Source organism: Monodon monoceros, unplaced genomic scaffold, assembly GCF_005190385.1.
Source record: "Monodon monoceros isolate NGI ecotype Baffin Bay Population unplaced genomic scaffold, NGI_Narwhal_1 Super_Scaffold_6, whole genome shotgun sequence".
Taxonomy (NCBI): Eukaryota; Metazoa; Chordata; class Mammalia; order Artiodactyla; family Monodontidae; genus Monodon; species Monodon monoceros.
The window spans coordinates 98865205-98884063 of record NW_021703783.1 but is presented as its reverse complement, the minus strand read 5'-3'; positions in this window follow the sequence as shown (position 1 = coordinate 98884063).

Sequence of the window (18859 nt, the reverse complement as noted above, 5' to 3'; positions counted from 1 at the left end):
GGGCGGGGCCAGGCGTGTTAGCCCAGCGCTGGCCCCAGGATGGCAGGACGGGGCCAGGCGTGTTAGTTGCTGGCGCTTGCCCCTGTCAAGCAGTGGGAGGTGGGCTCTGCAGTCTGAGGGCAACCTCCCTCCCAAAGACGCAGGTACCAGCCGGTGGGAGTTGGCTGGCAGCATAGGTAGACCGTGGAGGCGCCTCGGGCTCTCTGCCGTCTGTTGACTCAGGGCACACTCCCCAGCAGGGCGTGATCAGGCCCACGCTGCAGACCCACCTGTGAAACCAGAGGTCGCTAGAGGGAGACTTTGGAGCCCAGTCTCAGAAGGACAGAGTGTGAAGATGCTTTTACTTCCTGGAGTTTAGTTTAACTAACGCCTTGGTGTTTATTCTTCATCAGAAGCCAAATCCTGAAGCCCCACGTCTGATCCGTTGACTCTGCCATTGCAGAGAAATCTCGCGAGCTGGGCTTGCTCCAGACGTCATGACTTGCTTCTGAAACATCGTACACCGGAGAGAGTCAGTCGAGGGCCCGATACTAAGCCTGGGGCAAGTTGTCTCTATCTCTGGGGCTTGGTCACCTGGATCACGAAGGGGGCCTTCAGGTTCGGTCCAGATCTGGAGTCCCAGCATCACAGGGGTGTCACCTCCTGTGCTATCCCTCTCCGCCCATCTCTCCATGGACCCCGTGGAACAGGGTGATCGCCCTGGCCACACGGCATTGCACTGCCTGGCCAACATCTCCTCCAGGTTCGTCTCTGTGACCTCAGGACCCAGCACTGACCCGAGTATACACTAGGTGATTTCTAGATGCTTAGTGAACAAATGCCACAAGTGTTCTTGTCCTAGAAACCCAGAGCTCTTACACGTTTCTCTAGGGATTTCATACCTCTGGTCTCCCCTCTACTCTGTGCTCCGTGAGGACAGAGTGGGCTCAGGGACCTCAGTGACCATGGCTGGGGCTGGTGCAGGGCTGGGTGGACCCCTCTTTCTCCCTGGAAGCCCCCGATGGTCAGCAGCCCCTAATGGTCAGCCACTGGAAGGTTAGCTGCAACAAGACTTCCCTTTCACAGCTCTCAGGAACAGCTCTTGGAAGATTCCAGGGTTTGAGCATGCACTTTCCTTTCCTGTGCCTCACACTTAAACTCCATCTTCAGCACCCATGACTCAGCCTCACCTGGTCTTCCTGACTCTCCAAGGACTGAGAGGCATATTCACAATTTCCCAGAGCAAGTATGTGCTTCCTGCTGCAGTGCAGGACCATAGAGAGTGTGGTGTCCACACTCAGGCCTTGTTCATGGAGCCCCTGCCAGATGAAACTGCTGACCCAGGACCACAGGGCTCTGCCTGCCAAGGACACAGCGGTGGGCAAGACCCTTAAGACACCTGGTTTAGCATCACCCCCACCTCCAGCAGGTAGGCTGCAGAACCCCGTTCACCTGCTGCTTCAGGGTCACTCAGACGAAGATCTTTGCCCTGTATCTTCCATCCCTTCTGGCCAGGGGTCAAGGGCGAACACAAGAGCCGTGATGGAAACACCCAAGTTCCTCCCGATAAATATTCGAGAGTTGCAAAGGAACCCAGTATCTCCGGTAGCATTGTGTGTCTCCTAATCGCTCGGATAATATGAAAGATGATCTCAGAGGACATTTTCCTCATATTATCGGGTGATGCGCGGACCTAACCCAGGTAGATCGGTTGAGTCTCTTTGTCTTCTGAAGGGTGGGAGTAGGGAGGAAGGTTCTGCCTTAAATGAATTTGGGTGGAAAAGAGCAGACTGAAAGCTGCATAAGCCATTGCTCAGAGGTGGCCCAGGCAGGACACATATTCTAGTTTCCATTCCCGTCCCCAAGACCTCTGTGACTTAAATGCCAAACTCTGATTTTTAGAAGGAGGACTTGGCCTTGGGTGCAATCCTGTGGTAGGCTTGCTATTTTTACAAGGTTCACCCTATTCTTAGTTACTTTTAAAAATAAAAATTTCAACAGCTTTTCCTTCCCCTGTAACATTTCTGCCACAACCAAAGATCTTAATGAACTGTGCGTTCAATTACAGGAAGGAGGGGACCAGATGAGTGGGTGGGACCAGCAAGACTGTGATGAAAAAACTCCCGAGAAGAGACGTGTGCATTTATAGGAGATGGCTGTCACCACGGAGAAGTCTGCACCTCGGGAAGGCATATGAAAACAGCCAGCTTGTTGTCAGCCCTGACGGGTTCGGTAAAAATGGTTCCCAAAGAGAATAGACCTATTTCTGGGGAGAAAAACACCTCTTCTTACCCCAGCCTTATAGAGGCAACTCTCAAGCTGGGAGTGAGGGGATAAACGTACCTCAGCTCTTCGGTGGGTCTGGACAAATCAGGAAAGACAGCAGGGCAGACTTGGCTTTCTGCAGCCACCGTGGAGGTCCAACGGGCAGTGCCGTCCTGGGAACAGTGGCTGCTCTCAGCGTCCTGCGGTGTCATCTTGCAATTAGGAGGACAGCTCCTGAGGGCTTCCTCTCGTCATTACCGTGATTCCTTGACCAAGCTGGTTGTCTTTTCCAAGTCTCATTTCCCTCATTTGAAATAAAAGTCATGATCGTTGCCTGCTGACATCACTCACTCCTTCATTCCCTCACTGTAGCCGATTGAGGTCCCTGAAAGCAGACCCTGAGATGGAGTTTGACACGTGGGTGTTCACGCAGTGCCCTTGGGGACTGCGTGGGGAAGGGAGAGGCGTGGTTGACCCCAAGGGTGACTTTTTTGTTTGTTTGTTTTTGCAGTACGAGGGCCTCTCACTGTTGTAGCCTCTCCCGTCGTGGAGCACAGGCTCCGGACGCGCAGGCTCAGCGGCCGTGGCTCACGGGCCCAGCCGCTCCGCGGCATGTGGGATCTTCCCGGACCGGGGCACGAACCCGCGTCCCCTGCATCGGCAGGCGGACTCTCAACCACTGCGCCACCGAAGAAGCCCCCAAGGGTGACTTTTGAAGGCTGTGTGGGATTGCTCCTGGAAGCTGGCGACACGTCGTCCTTCCTTGAAGGGGGCCTGGCGGCACATCCCAGGCTCTGCCATGCCTATTCACCCTTCGTGCAGTTTGTTTCGGGAGCAGTGCTGGAGGGAGGTGCTCATGTGGAGGATGCAGCAATGACCCTGGCATGACCTCAGACCCTGTGGGGCAAAGACAACCCACCCAGAAGTGCGATGAGGGGGGTGAGGGAGGACCGGGTTCCACTGCCCACGTGCAGAGTGGTAAGGACAATGCTGTACCCTGGGGGCAGGTGTGTATCGGGGCAGGTGGACAGAGGGCCGGTTATAGGCAGAGGCTGTTCTTAGAGAGAACCACAGGGCTGCAGGGAGGTGGACCATCTTAATTCAGCACGTTGGCCGTGAGCCTCCGAGGGCAGAAACCACACCTGGCCCCTCACACGGCCTCTCAGCTCGTGTGAAGATGAGCCACCAAGTGGAACCAGGGAGGGAGGAAAGGATGGGTGACGAGCACAGTGGATAAGCAGGATGCCAACAGGGGAGTGGAGGCTGGCACACAGACTGGCACTGGGGGGCCTCGGGGCTCCCGCAGTGGCCTCCTCCCGTCCTCACGCCAGCCAGCTGAGGGTGTAGGGGGCTCTGCTGGCCCACATTTCGGACAGGGCACTGAGGCTGGTCTCGTGGCTGCCAAGCAGGGCAACCAAGGCTCTGATTCTGCTTCAGGCTCTTCCTCTAGTCTAAGCTTCTAGGGTTTCCCGACTTGGAAAGTGTAGGTCATAGCATCTTCTGGGTCCTCGTCAAAGCCTAGGATTTGAGGATTCCCGGCCTGAGTCAAGTTGTAGAAGCTGGCCCCATCCCTCTTCAGCCCTCATTCAGCTCCCAAGGACCTGTCTCCCGGTCTGCGGACCCCGCTTCTTACTCACCTGGCTCGGCTGCCCCACCCACGTCTCCCCAGGCCCCATGTTTGCCCCACGCCAGGCCTCCTGCAGCCCCCAGCCCAGCCCTGCCACTTCCCACCCTTCGTGATCCCATCTGAGCCGCGAGCCCTCAACTGAAGGGTGGGGCTGCAGCCTCTCACTGGACAGAAAGGACTCAAGGGGAGTATTTTAGGAAGCAGGTCCTTGAGCCAGTTTGAGCACAACCAGCGTGATGAAATCACAGCCAACAAAGCATCGCTTCTGAGGGTTCTTTAAGACATTATTTGATGACTGAATAGGGAGATTTGTGGTTGATGAATGGGGTGTCTTTGGGTGCGTTTGTCAGCCGGCAGCAGCGTTTTGGAGAGAAACGGCATAGCCCTGAGCTAAGCATCCTAGTGTCACCCTCCAAAGCTGGTGGGCCGGGAAGGTCCCCTAAATTCGCTGACCTCCCTGTCAGGAAAGCGGCCAGCCCCTGGTGGTGGCATCCACGTTTGCATGAACATAGGGAGTACCTGCCCTACGCCCTTATGGAACTCCTGTTCTAGAACATTCCAACCCTCCCCCTCTCCCCTCCACCCACCACTGCCCTCCGTCCACTCAGTCCAGAGCCAGACCCAGGGGTGTTTCTGAGAGGGGCCCTGGGAGAAATCTGGGGGAGCTTCGCCACAAATGGGGGCAGCCTCGGGGATCTCACTTGAGAACCTTCTTTCCTCGGGTGCTCCTGCGTGCTTAGGGCAGGGGGTACCCGCCCATCTGAGCTTGAGGGTGGGCCCAGGTCGGTCCTCCCAGCATCACTGTCTACCACGGCCCCACATCCAGGCGGAGAAAGGGGGCAGGAGGTCACCCGCCCCTCAGCTTGTCATCAGGTCCCCATTACGAGGCTCATTCATGTGTGTTAATAAAAAAATGGAGGGAGGAAGGGGAGTCCCGGGGAGACAGGCACAGCCAGCCGCCTGGCGGGCCGGGCTGGGGGGACGAGCTGGGGCCGCCCCGTGCCTCCCCGTGGCCTCCCAGCTGCTGAGCACAGACCACAGTTTCAGAGGTTTTTCCAGGTCAAGGAGGGACCACAGGGTCCTGGGCAAGGGCTGAGGTAAGTCAGTGGAAGTGGGCCGGGGTGGGCGGGGCTGGTGCAGGTAACTCCCTTCCAGTCACTGTCTCACCTCTGCCTCACCTGAGCATTTGAGGGAGTCGTCCCTCCAGTCACACCTTCACCCAGGTGTGTCCCCCAGCAGCACCCATGCTCAGGTGGGCAGCCTGGTCTGAGACTGGCTGAGCCGCCTGTGCACAGCTCACGGGACCTCTCAGACCTCCTTTCTGTCCCCAGGGCTGGTCTCACCTTCGCACCTCCCCAAGGCCCTCCGCCCTGCATGGTGGTGACCTGCGGGGGGTAGCAGTCCTCTTCTGAGGAGTTTGCATTCCGGCTGGAAAGACGAGCCCCCCACCTCCCCCCTCTCTCTCCCTGTCTCTCTCCTCCATCTCTCTCCCTCCCTCTCTCTTTCTCTCCTCCTCTCCCTCTCTCCCCCGGGGCCATCATTACCTGAGGTAACTGGAGCTGTAAGATGAGGCTGCCCGAGGCTAAACCACATAAGAGAATGAGAGGCCTACCAGACGCTTCTTTCTGCATGCGCCCACCTTCTGCCTCTCAGGGTGCAGGATGCCCTACCCCTCTGCATGCCCCCCACCCCAGCCCGGCCCAGCAGCAGGGACCCCGGCATGGGAAGCTGCATCCCTCTCTCACCAGTACCTCGTGGGGTAGCTGTCCACCGGCAGCCCTCCAGGGCCTGTATCCCCAGCACATCCTACATGAGGGGCTCCATAGATGTCTGTGGGTGTGTGATGGGGGACTTGGGCCGGCTCTGCCCCTGTGGTCCGGGCACTGGTGTCCCTCCTCTAGAGGTACAGCTAAGTTGCCACGGGTACATGCTGGGGGGAGGGATCCTGTTTCCTCTGAGCAGAGGCTGTTTGCTGGCCTGAGGTTGGTCTGGAGAAGACAGAACCCAAATTCAGAGAGATGGGCGGGACCGCTCCCCTCCCCTCTCCCGCCCTGTCCCACCAGCCCAGACCCCCAGCCGGAGTCCAGGTGCTGAGGGTGAGGCCGGAGACAAGAGTCCGCAAAGCTCCCGCAAGAGCGAGGGGCGGTGCTGGCCTCCTGGGGACAAGGGACCGGAGAGCGGTCACTGGGGTCTGCACAGCCCGGGCCTGGCTGGCCTCTGTCGGCACCGCGCCCCGTCCCTGTCCCCGCTGAGCATCAGGGGCCGGGACAAGAGGAGCCCTTTGAACCCGGGCCTGACGAATCTGCCCATGCCAAGGTGGGGCCATGAAGACCCTTCCCAGCCCGGTCTGCCCAGCCAGGCCCCTTCCTCTCTGTCTCCTTGGAGGATGCACGCCATTGCGTTTTATTGGCTTGGCCTCAAAAATAAGTGACACCTGTCGCAGTGATGCCTGCTTCCTTCGTGGTAGAGAAAAGTACTCAGAAGGGAGGGAGCCAGCAATGGTGCTTTGCTTCTGGGGGGCTCCGCCCACTTCCTGTGCGTGATGAGAGCGGGGCGCACCTGGGGCGTGTGTCGGGCCGGAGAGCCATGGGACGGTGGACTCCGCCCTGGTGCGGCCTGCATGAGGCCCAGAGCTGTGGAAGCTCTGTTAACCTTCGGCCTGAGGCCCCATGTCCTGCCGCTCCTGTCAGCGCGTGGCCTCGGCAAGGAAGGGACCGTCCTTTAAACTTGCACATTCCCTCCCCTGGAACGGTGCGCAGGCAAGGGTTAATGAGGGTGGGAGGCCGGGGCCGACCCGGGGCCACTGGCATCCTCCCTGAGGGACCATGGGTACCTGACGTCCAGACCAGGACGGGGAAGGACTTGCCCAAGGTCAACACACCCCGGGGAGTGGGGGACACCAGCCCAGCTGGGAGGTCCCACTGTCCAGCATCCCTCTGCCCAGGTGGGCAGCCCTGGGCTCTGATTCCAGTGAAAGAGGCGCACTTTGTTCTGTTCTCTTCAGGTTCACCTCACGTAGGCCAAGGATGGAGAGGGTGCCAGGGGCGGGCGTGTCTCCCGGGTCCCTGTGCCCCCAGGAGCAGTGAGGATGCTGAGGGGAGGCCCCACCCCTAGCGAGGGGAGTGGTGGCCCCAGAATGAAATCCAGCAACCTTGGGTTGGTTTAAATAGATGAATGGGACAGAGCTGTGACCGGTTACCAAGGGCAACCATGACATTTGGGGGGCATTGTTACTTGGAGAGGGTGACTGCTTGGGGAAGAAGTGAGCCTGCTGTCAGGTGCTAGAGGGCGAGGCAGCCTGGGCCGCAGAGCCAAGCACAGGGCCGAGTGGTTGGGCCCCGGAGGCCACCCGGCTCAGCTCAGCAAGGGCCGTCAGGTGCTGCCCAGATGGACACAGCTCTGCACCAGGCTGGGCACCTCCCCTTCAGCTGCCTCCTCTGGGCCTTGGGGATCTCTGTTGTGCCTGTGAGTGGAGCCTTTTCCCTGGAAGCCACGCTGATCCCCCAACCCTGGCCTCTCGGCAGGGTGTGGCCCTGTGGCCAGGGAAGTAACCCCTCTGGGCTACTCTTTCATCTTGCGCATCCCTGGGAGAAACACAGGGGCTGCGTTCCTGAGTGGGGTGTCAGGGTCCCAGGCACTCACGTGTCACTTCCTTCCACCCCCGGGGGCTAATTGAGCCCTGACTGCATACAGCCCCACCCCTCGGGGCCACGTGTCAGGAAGAGACAGACAGGCAGATTCTGTGGCTTGGGCTCCCACAGGCGGGTGGCTGGGTCCCCAGGGCACCTAGCAGAGATGGGAGCATGAGATGGGCCAGTGCATCCAGCTGCCCTGGATGGAGAGTGGTCTTCCCAGTTGTGAAAAGACCTGGGAATGTTCTCGAGGGCATCACAGGGAGAGACCAGCGTGAGGAGGCCCAGAGCTTGGAAGGAGCATGTGTGAGGATGGGACCCACGTCCGTGCCTCTCAGATGTGTCACCCCCCTGCCCCGGGTCCTTGGGCACTGCCGCTGTCACCACTCCTAGACCCCTAGGTCTCTGACCGTCCCAACCTCTCCCAGAATGGCCAGAGCCCTGGCACAGCCGCCTCCGGGAAGGTCCAGCCTGGCCCCCAGGACTTTGGATACAATGTTGGACACAAGGGCCCCCCGCCCCCTGGAGGGCTGGGGGTCGGGTCACAGGGGGTATGGGGTGTGGCCTCTTCAGCAGCTCCCAGAGGCAGAGTCAGCCTAAGCCAGGCCCCGGCCAAGGAACTGATGGGTGGGCTCCTCTCTGCCCTCAAAGACGTCGGCCACCAGGTGGTTCCTCCAGGCCGTCCCGAGAGCCTGCATGGCCAGTGCCCAGCTGGGTTTCCCCGGGAAGCTGGCCTCGCTCCCACTGAGTCCCTGGTGCCCATCTTCCTCTCCCTCTGCCCTGCCTGTGTCTCTCCCTCACTCTCCCTGCCCTGGGCTCACCTCTCCCTCCAGAGCCTGAGAATGTGCTCTTGGCCGGAGGCTGCTCCCTCAGGATCCTGGGTGTGAACTGCGCCTGGGGTGGGGACCGGTGATGGGGGTGGACGGGAGGAGTGTGCTGGCGTCAGAGGGGCATAGGAGAGGCCTCCCTCAGTGCCACCGTCAGCCAGTCTCCTGTGAGAAGGGACCAAGGTGGTCCCAGGACCTGAGAGTGGGCGCAGGTCTACGTCCAAATACCTCCAATTGCCTGGCGCGTATCTACCTGCGTGTCTTGTCAGCGCCTCAGACTCAGGTCCCGACTGAACTCGCAGTACCGGTCAGAGCCTGTTAGGAACCGGGCCGCACAGCAGGAGGTGAGTGGCGGGGGGGCGAGCGAGGTTTCATCTGCCGCTCCCCTTCACTCGCATCACCGCCTGAACCATGCCCCCCACCATCCGTGGAAAAATTGTCTTCCAGGAAACCGGTCCCTGATGCCAAAAGGGTTGGGGACGGCCGCGCGAAACGGCTGAGAAGCGGAAGAGCCTTGGACGCTTTAGAGCCGCAATGCACCAGGAGGTGATGGAGGTGAGAAGGCTCTCAGCCAGGATGGCCAGAGGCAGCTGGAGTCACGACCTGCAAAGCTGGGTCATCGTGCGTGCCCGTGAGACACCTCACCCATCACATAAATCATACATCACTTGTCATCCCCTGGGAGGCCCGGGGCATCACCAGGACAGCTGAAGGTGGGAAGGAGGCTAAAAGGGGAAACAGGGAGTGTCAGCAGGAGGGGCAAGGGTGGGGAGAATTTGATGGAGTGAAAAGTCACGTGAAGGCAGAGGGTTCAGGAGAAGAGGGGGCACGAGTGTGCACCTTGCAGTGTGGGAGGGGGAGTGTAAGCCAGGGTACCCCCAGCTTCTCCTCCAAATGCTTCTGGAATTCACCCAGTTCCTGCATTATCATGTCTGTCCCATTAACAATTGGGAATCTTAAAACGTTAGGCTAAGGAGACACTTCACAGAGCTCATTGCTCTTCTGAGTGGTAGGCATCAGACCCAGGCTCCAGCCGGTGGCTGTCAGAGCCCCAGCTCCACCCTGGCATGGAGAAACGGCCCAGATGAGAATTAGCAGAAGAAGACTTTGGATGTGGTGATGATTCTCTGAATGTTTATTAACATAGGCAAAGGGGCTCTGATCCCTTTGGGCTTTAATGTTTTTGACCTTTCACTCATAAGGTTTGATCTTTAGAATTTAATTCCTCCCTTAGGATAATCATAATTGTGAGAAAGTTTATATCTGCAGGTCCTGTCTCTCTATGTTTTTGACATTTTGTGATGGAGTTTCTATGTCTCTATTTCACATTTTACTATTGAAATACCTTTAATTTCACTGCAGAACCTCTGGCGGGTTGTATTGGATAACATCGCGGGACGTAATTGGGGATGGTGTATCAGCTACATACTACTGGATAACCAACAACCTCACGGTTTAGCAGCTTAAAACAAAATACCTTCAATACTGTACAGGTTCTGTGAGTTGGAAATCCAGGTGTGGCTGGGATGGATCTCCAGGCTCAGGACTCTGGTGAAGTTACTTACACTGTTGGCGATGACTGTGGTCCCACCTGAAGGCTGGACTGGGCCAGGGTCTGTTCCCGGCTCTCTCGCTCGGTCAAAGGACAGATTCAGCTCCTCGGGGCTGTGGGGTGGTGGTACCTACTCTCCCCTGGTTGTCCCGTGAAGGTCTCCCTCAGTTCTTTGCCACGTGGGTCTCTGCTTAGGGGAGCTCGGAGTGAGCAGGGGAGAAAAGAGGAGGTTCCCAGGATGGAAGACAGTCTTTTCACAGCCTAACCCCAGAAGTGATGTCCCGTTCCCTCTAGCCAGGTTAGAGGGAGGTCATTAGTCCAGCACACACTCATAGGAGAGGGTCACATGAGCACCAGAAGGTGGGGCTCATTGGAAGACATCTGAGAAGCTGACCACCTCGAGTGGGAATGGACCAGAGGGTGCGTTTTCAGTTTGGGGCAGCCTTTGCCTAGATTTAGTTGAATCATCTTCTGAACAATTTCAGGGACTTCTGGGGAAAATCCACACTGAGTATGAGTAGCCCCGGGGGTTATAAGCAGCCAGAGGCTGGCTCTGGGGGAGTGGTTTGTAGATACGGTAGCAGGAGCATCCTGGTGGACGCTGTTGGCTCGAGCTAGGCTGGTGGAAGTCCCCAAAGGTGAAAAGGAGCCAAAAAGCTGAGGGTGCTGAGGGTCATGTTTATTCCCACTTCCAGTGTTTCCTTCCTGTCCTTCACCTTCTCCTTCTAGGGGACCCACCTGGTGGGTGAGTTTGGAAGGAGAACTGAGACATCTCCTCCAGTTATCAAGGGCTAAGCAGAAATTCACTCAACACTTATCAGCTCAAAACCACAGCAATTATTCACTTTCTCTCATGGCTTCTGTTAGCCAGGAATCCTGGAAAGGCATGGCTGGGTGGTTCTCACGGGGAATCTCTTTGACAGCTGCAGTCACGTGTTGGAAGGGTCTCCTCTCATCTGATGGCTCGAAGGGGGCTGAAGGATGTACATCCAACGTGACTCCATCATGTGGGAGTCCCTGGTGCTTCTAGAACTTGAGCTGAGCTCCTGGGTGGGGGCAGGTTGGCTGCAGTACTGGGAGCCGGGCGTTAGGGCAGAAATGGGCTCTCCCCACAGGGCCTGATGCTTTGTGGGCAAGAGATCAGGTCACTCCACAGGGGACAGATGTATTATAACTGACAATAATGCCCAAAGGAGTGAAGTTGAGGGCTGGTTCCATCCTGTGTGTGTACGTGTGTGTGTGTGTGGGGGGGTGCATGTGTGTGTGTGTGCATGCACGTATTTGAGCACACATGCATGGTCACGGAAGGCTTCTTTGAGAGCGCAATACTTAAGCCACGACATGAACATGAGGGGCTAGCCAAGGGAGGAGGGGGTGGAAGAATATTCCAGAAAGGATCTGTGTGCCCAGGGGAAAGCCTTGCAGCAGTGAGCTGGGCAGACCCCCTTGGAGCTGGGCACTGGCCACGTGTGCCAGAGGGAAGAGAAGGGGGACACAGCTGTGAGGGTCCTGCATGGCAGTGGCTAGATCCCAAGGACCATGAGGAAGTCCCATGGATTCTAAGCCAGGAAAGGAGAGGGTGACCTCAGCAGGTAGGAGAACCATCGGTCCAGGTGTGTCTTGGTGAGGCAGGTATGGGTGCTGTGGCTGGGTCGGGGGCTCCGAGGTTGTGGACTGGAGAGACAGGAGGCTGTGTGTGGGGAGGGTCTGCTTCTGGGGTCTGGGGTCTCCAGCACTGCCAAGTCCTGGGATGTGTCCAGGGGTGTGTGTGTGGGTTCTGAGGGGGGAAGGAAGACATGGTGGAGGCAGGCAGGGGACGGGTCTGAGCAGCCACATGTGGGGCCTGAGGTTGCCTGAGGGGGGGCGAGTTTGGTGTGGGGAGGGCTGCCCGCGGGGCTGAAGGGCCTTCCAGACAGAGGGGCGGAGGATGGGCAGCACAGGGAGACTCGACAGCTGTGTAGACGACTGTTACCAGGGTTGATTTTGACCCAGTAGACACTCAGCCTTGACTGAAGTGAGCGTGGAAAATAGAGACCTTCGCTCATTAAGCGTGAGAAGAAAAAGGATGTGGGCTGGGACTCCGGATCCTCCCTGGCTTCGTTACTGCGAGTGTAGACGGACAGTGGTGGGTTCCTCGCCACACACTGCCAGTGCCGCACTTTATTCGGAGTTAAGTCTCCTCTATTTAAGTCAAAGTCCAAATAGGAAACCTGGCCTTTCAGACAGTGGCATTAGTGACCATTATCTGCTCTGCAAGAGGATTCACAGCTCAGGTTCCAAATTAGAGGCTGTTTCATAGCACTTACTGGCTTTGGTTCACAGACGTTTATGCGCACAGACGCGTGGACACACAGGCAGTGGGGCCTTGGGCACCCCCAGCTGAGCACCTCTGACCTCAGAGGAGCTGGAAGCACAGTCCCTTTAGGGAAAAGCCGCACCCCCAGGACTGGTCACTCATCCTGACAAATGCATGCTATCCTGTCCACCTGGACTTCTACCCAAGGAGAGATCTGTTTGCAAAATCCCCAGAGGAGGAGTGGTGCTGCCAAATCAAATCTCTCTTTTCAAAGGCAGTGTTCCATTCTACTAAGCCCGACCTTGGCCACCCCACAGTGGCCCGACAAAAGGTTTCTGCAAAGTTACATAATGGCAGCTAAATACGAAATCCTGAATAGGAAACCCAGCTATTTTATCTCTAGGAAGAAAAGAGATGAGTTGCAGCGAGGAAGAAATAGACAAGATTCCCAAAAGGGAACTAAAGAGCTCGGCTCTACGTGCAGGAGAGGAGCCGGCAGTTCACTCTCCCTGTGGAGCATTGTGGAGGGAACCCTGGGCCAGGCTGTCTAAGGAAAGGTCACATCGGGATGACACCAGCCCCTCTGTAGAGGACGTGCCTTCCTTCAAAGGGGCATCCCTTCAACATCAGCCCCCTCCGGGGAGACTTTGCTTCCTTCTAGAGCCGGCACTGTGTGTCAGGGGAGGTGGTGTGTTGTCTTGGGGCTGCTGTAACAAAAGACCACAAACCAGGTGCCTAAAAAACCAGACAGCTACTGTCTCACGGTTCTGGAGGCCAGAAGTCCAGCATCGAGGTGTTGGCAGGGCTGCGTGCCTGCTGGGGGCTCAAGGAAAGAATCCTTCCTTGTCGGTTCCGGTGGCTCCTGGCTTTCCTGGGCTCGTGGAGCATCACCCTGATCCCTGCCACCCTCCTCTGCGTGTGTCTATCCGGTACATCTCATCACACACTCATCGTTTGATTTAAGGTCCCTGATCCATGATGATCTCATCTTGACATGGTTAACCTAATCACATCTGCAAAGATCCTTTTTTCAAGCAAAGTCACATTCACAGTTTCCAGAGATTAGTAGGTAGACATATGTTTTGGGAGACCACCATTCAACCTATTACGTATAGTGAATGTTATGAAATGTGTCCCCCCCAAATCCATGTGTCGAAATCCCAAACCTCAGTACCTCAGAATATAATCATATTTGGAGATAAGGTCTTTAGAAAGGTGATCAAGTTAAAATGAGGCCAGTGGGGTGGGTCATTAATCCAAGATGAGTCATGTCCTTAGAAGAAAAGGGAGAGACACCAGAAGGTGAACAAAGAGAAAAGGCCATGTGAGGACACAGTGAGAAGGCGGCCAAGGAGAGAGGCCTCAGGAGAAACCAACCCTGCCGACACCTGAGAGACTAAGTTTCTGTTGTTAAGCCATACACTATGGTATTTTGTATGGTTGTCCTGGCAAATGAATGCAGTGACCTAGCCCTTTGGGGGATCCATTATATGCCAGCTATCCTGTTCTCTGCGTTAAAAATTGATGCAGTGGGAAAAAGCCCAGACCCTGAGGTCAGACACAGCCTCCAGTGGGTGGATTCCAAACTGGCCACAGGATTTTGGGCAAGTTGCTTCTTTGATTTAAGTGTCAGTGATCTTATCTGTATAAAGGAGACACTAGTACCCACCCTGCAGCCTTATTACAAAGAGTCAACACAAAAATCTCGTTAATGCCTGACACCTGGTACAAACTCAATGACTAATAATTGCTGTTATAGTTGTTTCCAGAACATCGTTGCAGTTAATCCTTGTGATTCTGGGAAACAGCTCTCTCCTAGATGAGGAGAGGGTGGCCCACTCATGTGAGGCCCCTTGCTCAAGGTCAAATGCTCTGTGAGCAACAGAGCAGGGAAAAGAATCTCCATTTGGTTCCTAGAATCTGGTGGTTCTTTTCCCCTGATATTGGTCTCAATGACCAAGAGTCCACCACTGCTCATGGGTGTTCTCTACGAGGGTAATAACATGAACACGGATGTGGAATAAGGTGAAAGTGAAGTTTATTCGTGGAATGAGGTTTGAAAAGAAATTCATTTTTTTCAAGGAAGAGATTGATCATTTTGCTTGTCTCTGAGAACAAATAGTACATTGACTCTTCTGATATCCTCTCAAAGGGTTTCCATCTTTTCGCGTAGAGAGGAGGTGTTCCATAGATGAAAAGTGGGGATTACTTATCCTGAGTATCAGGTGATTGGCGGCCAAAAAAAACCCAAAAAAACATTGATTTGATAGAAAAGAATCCTATTTGCATAGGAAGGTTCAGATGAGCCAATTACTAATAAGACAGACAATTTTTTAAATTAAAACTTTCCTTCTAATTGAAGGTGTGGCATTAGAATGCAGAAACAGGCATTTGAATTACATACAAATCATGAAACCACTTTCAGTTTCTTGTACAATGCCTCAAATGACTGGAAATATCAAAGGGAGCACTAAATCGCCATTGTATAAATTTCTATTTGAAATTAATTTCAGAATTACACAAAATTGATTCATATAAGGAGTTAAATCTTTTTAGAAAACTTGCTCTACAAGAATTGCCAACTGTAGACGTACTAAAATTTGGATTTCAAACTAATTTATCAGAAATTTATCAGAGTTGTCATAGCCTATAAATACCTGTGACAGCTTCAGTAACTATGGCACTAACACAAAAATCCTTCGCAAAAGTAAAAATTATCAAAAATTATTTGTATCTTCCATTTGCCAAGAACAATTGACAACGTTTCAGTTACATTAGTGAAAAGTTGCTGTAAGTATTGGTTTTGGTGACCTAATAAATATATTTGCAGTCAGAAAAATAATTTTATGATCAATCAAGACATTGTGTTAATAAAGTATCATTATTTATTATCGTACATAAAATTGAGTCCCAAATATTATTATTTTGCAATTTTGTAAGTTTCTCTTGTTACTTGTGTGTCACTTGTATCCCTATTATACCCTAGAGGTAATACAATATTTTAAAGAATAAAACTTTACATTTTAGGATCATTATCAGCACTTGTTTCCTGCCTTTTGAACGAAAGACAACACATTTTGCATTTTTCACTGGCCTGACAAATTATATATTAGACCTTGATCATAAGACCACCCTGGAGATAAGATTCTGCCCCCATCACCGCCTGCCCTGCACACGTCTCCCACCCCGACTGCAGGGTGGGGAGGCAGCCCCCGTGTCTGTCCCAGGCACCCCCCCCCCCCCCGCCTTCCCCAGCTGACTCTGCTCATGGAGCTCCTCCAACTCCCTGGTCTCCCCAGGCCCCCTGGAAGCTCCTGGGGGGTGGGGTTGGAGGTCGCTGTGGACAGCACACCAGGACTCTGCAGAGGGACTCGGCGACTTGCCCAGGGTCTCCGTGGGGTTTGCCTTGGTTCTGCTCCTCCATCCTCAGAGCCAGGCCTCATCCACTTGGCATCACACTGGCGGGTCCCCGTGCACCTGGCAATCCCAGTGGGAGTGACAGAGGCTCAGGAGCTGTCTCTGCTGCCCTGTGACCTGGGCAATCCACCACCATCCCGGCCTCAGTTTCGAGACCAGTGAAGGGGGTGTTTTCACCAGCTGATCTTCAAAGGCGTGCAGCGATCCAAAGTGAATTCAGGTATGAATGGGCTTGGGAGCTTGAAAGCCGTTTTCATGGAAGAGGGGTTCTCTCAAGGCCTCTAACCCCAGTTTGCAAGAATCCCAGAGAGAATCCACAACATCTTAGCAAAGAAGGAAGAAAGACGGGACACGGAGAAGCCCGTCTAAGAGTTTGTTAAGCTTTGACGACTGCAAAGAGCTGTGTGTATCTGAACTGCTGGTGAATACTGTCTATTTCTACTCCTTATGTAAGTCTAGAAGGATGGGGCAGAGTCTGCTGAGTATATCAAAGACCCATTTTTAATTCATGGTGGGCTGGAGAAATAAAACTTACTTTTTTGAGAAAGAAATCTACAAGAAGTTTTTGGAAGCCAACCAGCTTAATAAACACAGCCTCTAAGTAAATAGCATAAAGAATTTATGAGAATCGCTTTCTGCATTTATGTATAGCCAGCTGCATGGGGTCCAGCAAATCACAGCTTCCCATTCTTTCCAGGACGTGTGGTCTGTTTCTCACCCTGCATGACCCAAAGTGGCCCAGCTGTGAGAAGCCATCGTGAGAGATGATGTTTGTTTAATATGGAGAGTGTTGGCATCACTGTGTCTGTAGGCTGAACCCCAGGGGGAAGAGCAAGGGAAGAATTGCCGATGACTCAGGTTGGGGCTTTAGAACCTGTTCTGGGTGACAGCACATTCGCGGGCTCTGGGCACATGGGAGACGCGGGGTCTGCTTGGGGCTCGGCAATTCTCTGATGGCCTGATTCATCCTCTGAGGTCCCACCGCCCATAGCTGGTTCACAGCCTCGCCAGATGCTGAGATGCTGACCTGACCACCCCCGTCGGAACTCTCCCCAGAGCTGCCTGGACTCCAGGTTTCAAGAGCAGGAACTCTGTGTTCTGGGGGCAAGGGATGGTCCCAGGCACTGCTAAGCATTCCCCCTCCCTGCTAGACTCAGGTAGGGACAAGGTACGAGAGCTTATGGAGCTCCTGCGGCTACTCTCACGGGCCCCATGATCACTCATGGTCAGGTTGGTTTCCCTCGTCCTGCCTGGGAGTCAGGAGGCTGGATGCAGGAGAAGACATTGGAGGTGGCCTTGGGAAGACACCCTGTGAAGAAGGGGGGGTGTCCCCCTGTTGAACTGGCTGGTGCTGAGGCCTAGACTTGCCTGGGGGCTGGGGAGGGCTCATGGGCTGCAGGCGGCAAGGGCGCCAGGGTGTCAACAGTATTTCTTTAAAAACATTGTTTTTATTGTAGTAAAATACACAGAACATAAAATTTTCCATCTTAACAATTTTCAAGTGCACAGCTCAGCGGCTTTAAGCACATTCACATTGTTGTGTGACCAACACCTCCATCCATCTCCAGGATGCTTCCATTGTCTCTGATGGAAACTCTATCCCCGGGAAATATTCACTCCCTGTCCCTCCCCCGAGCAGCAGGGCTGAAGGGGCCAAGTGGCCCTGGTGGGTCTGGGGTCTGGGGTCTGCTCCCGGGCCCTGGGCGGGTTGAGCTGGGCGGGGTCTCTGGCCGCCCTGGTGGCTGGAGGAGAAGGGTCTTGGCTTCCCCGCCACCCTGGTCCCCGGGCTGCCAGCGCCATGGATGGTGCCAGGAACCAAAAAAGAAAATAAATAAGCCTGTGTTCATTTCAAGCCCCATTACAAGCACATTAAAAACGAATCGATACTGGCCTTGTCACTTGGAGAGGAGCGAGCTGGGCCCAGGAGTCAGCTCATCTTGGCGCTTCCAGTGTCCAGTAAACACAGTGACAAGATGCCCGAGGCCAGGACTCAGCCCTCTGCTATATGTGCTTTGGGACACCCGCTGCCGGCTTCCGCTCCCTCCCTGCCTTCCCCAGACCCCAGGCCGTGGGCACAGCCAGGGACGGCCCCAGGGAGCAGGGCCAGCCCCCGGCCAGAGTCCACTCAGACTCTCATGCAGAGGGAACGCCCCTCCATCCACAGGTGGGGGAGAGAGGGCACGAGGGGCCCTGCAACCCACCGCTGTCAGCCCCCAAGGCTCCGCCAGGTTCCAGAAAGTGCCCCAGGGAGGGCAGCCACACGGATGCCAGCGGGGCACACTTACCTGCTGTCCTGGGTCCCCAGCAGGGCTCCCACTGGGTCCCAGTCACTGGTGTGGGAAGCTGGCTATGGGGCCAGCTTCACGGGCTCAGGCGCTGGCCGTGCTCCCCGACGGGTGGGCAGGCTGGCTCTGCTCCAGGGGTCGCTGGTGCTGCCGCAGCCACCACGGCCCCAGGGGGTGCAGGTGAGGTCCCACCGCATCGCATCTGCAGCTACTGCACAGACTGCTGGCCGACCCAGGCCCGGGAGAGCGGTAAAGGGGCCCGTGCGCCCAGCTGACGGGGTGACGGCGGCTAGGTGGGGAACACCCAGGACATGCCCTCAGAGGGCCCCCCAAAATGAGACCAAATGGGGCCAGGTGGGAAAGGGTGCCCCAGGATGGCAGAGGTGAAAGGGCACTGGTGCCTCCTGGTGCCCTGCAGCTCTCCTCCCTGGGGGCCGGCCTGGGGCTGGGGACCTGTCTTCCTTCAGGGCCCTGTGTGCAGCCCACAGAGGGCAGCCCCTGGCCTGACGGCTCAGGGTGGCTGCAGGGGGACCCACAGGTGGGGTGACGGTAGGGGGGCACCCACTGCACCTCAGGGCCCCATCTAATGCTGGGCTCCGGGCTAGAGCCCCGAGGGGAGGGGGGACAGCAGACCTGGGCCTCCAGCGGGAAGGGTAGATACAGCCAGAAGCTGGGACGGAGACTGAGACTGTGGCTGGAGGACTGGGCAGGACTGGGGAGGCCGTACTCTGGGCAGTGAGAGCTGGCCCGGGGAGGGGACGCAGGGCTCTCACTGCAGGTGGGAGGCTGCGGTCCAAAGGAGTCCCGGCGTCCAGAACAGGAGGCGCTGGCTGGCTGTCTCTCCTCTGCGTCAGCAGGTGTGTGTGTGTGTGTGTGCGCGCGTGCGGGTGTGTGTGTGACTCAGCCACACCTCATCTGCAGTGTTTGGATCCAACTCCGCCCCCAGGAGCTTCTTCCCACCGTAATGATGGGCCTCCTC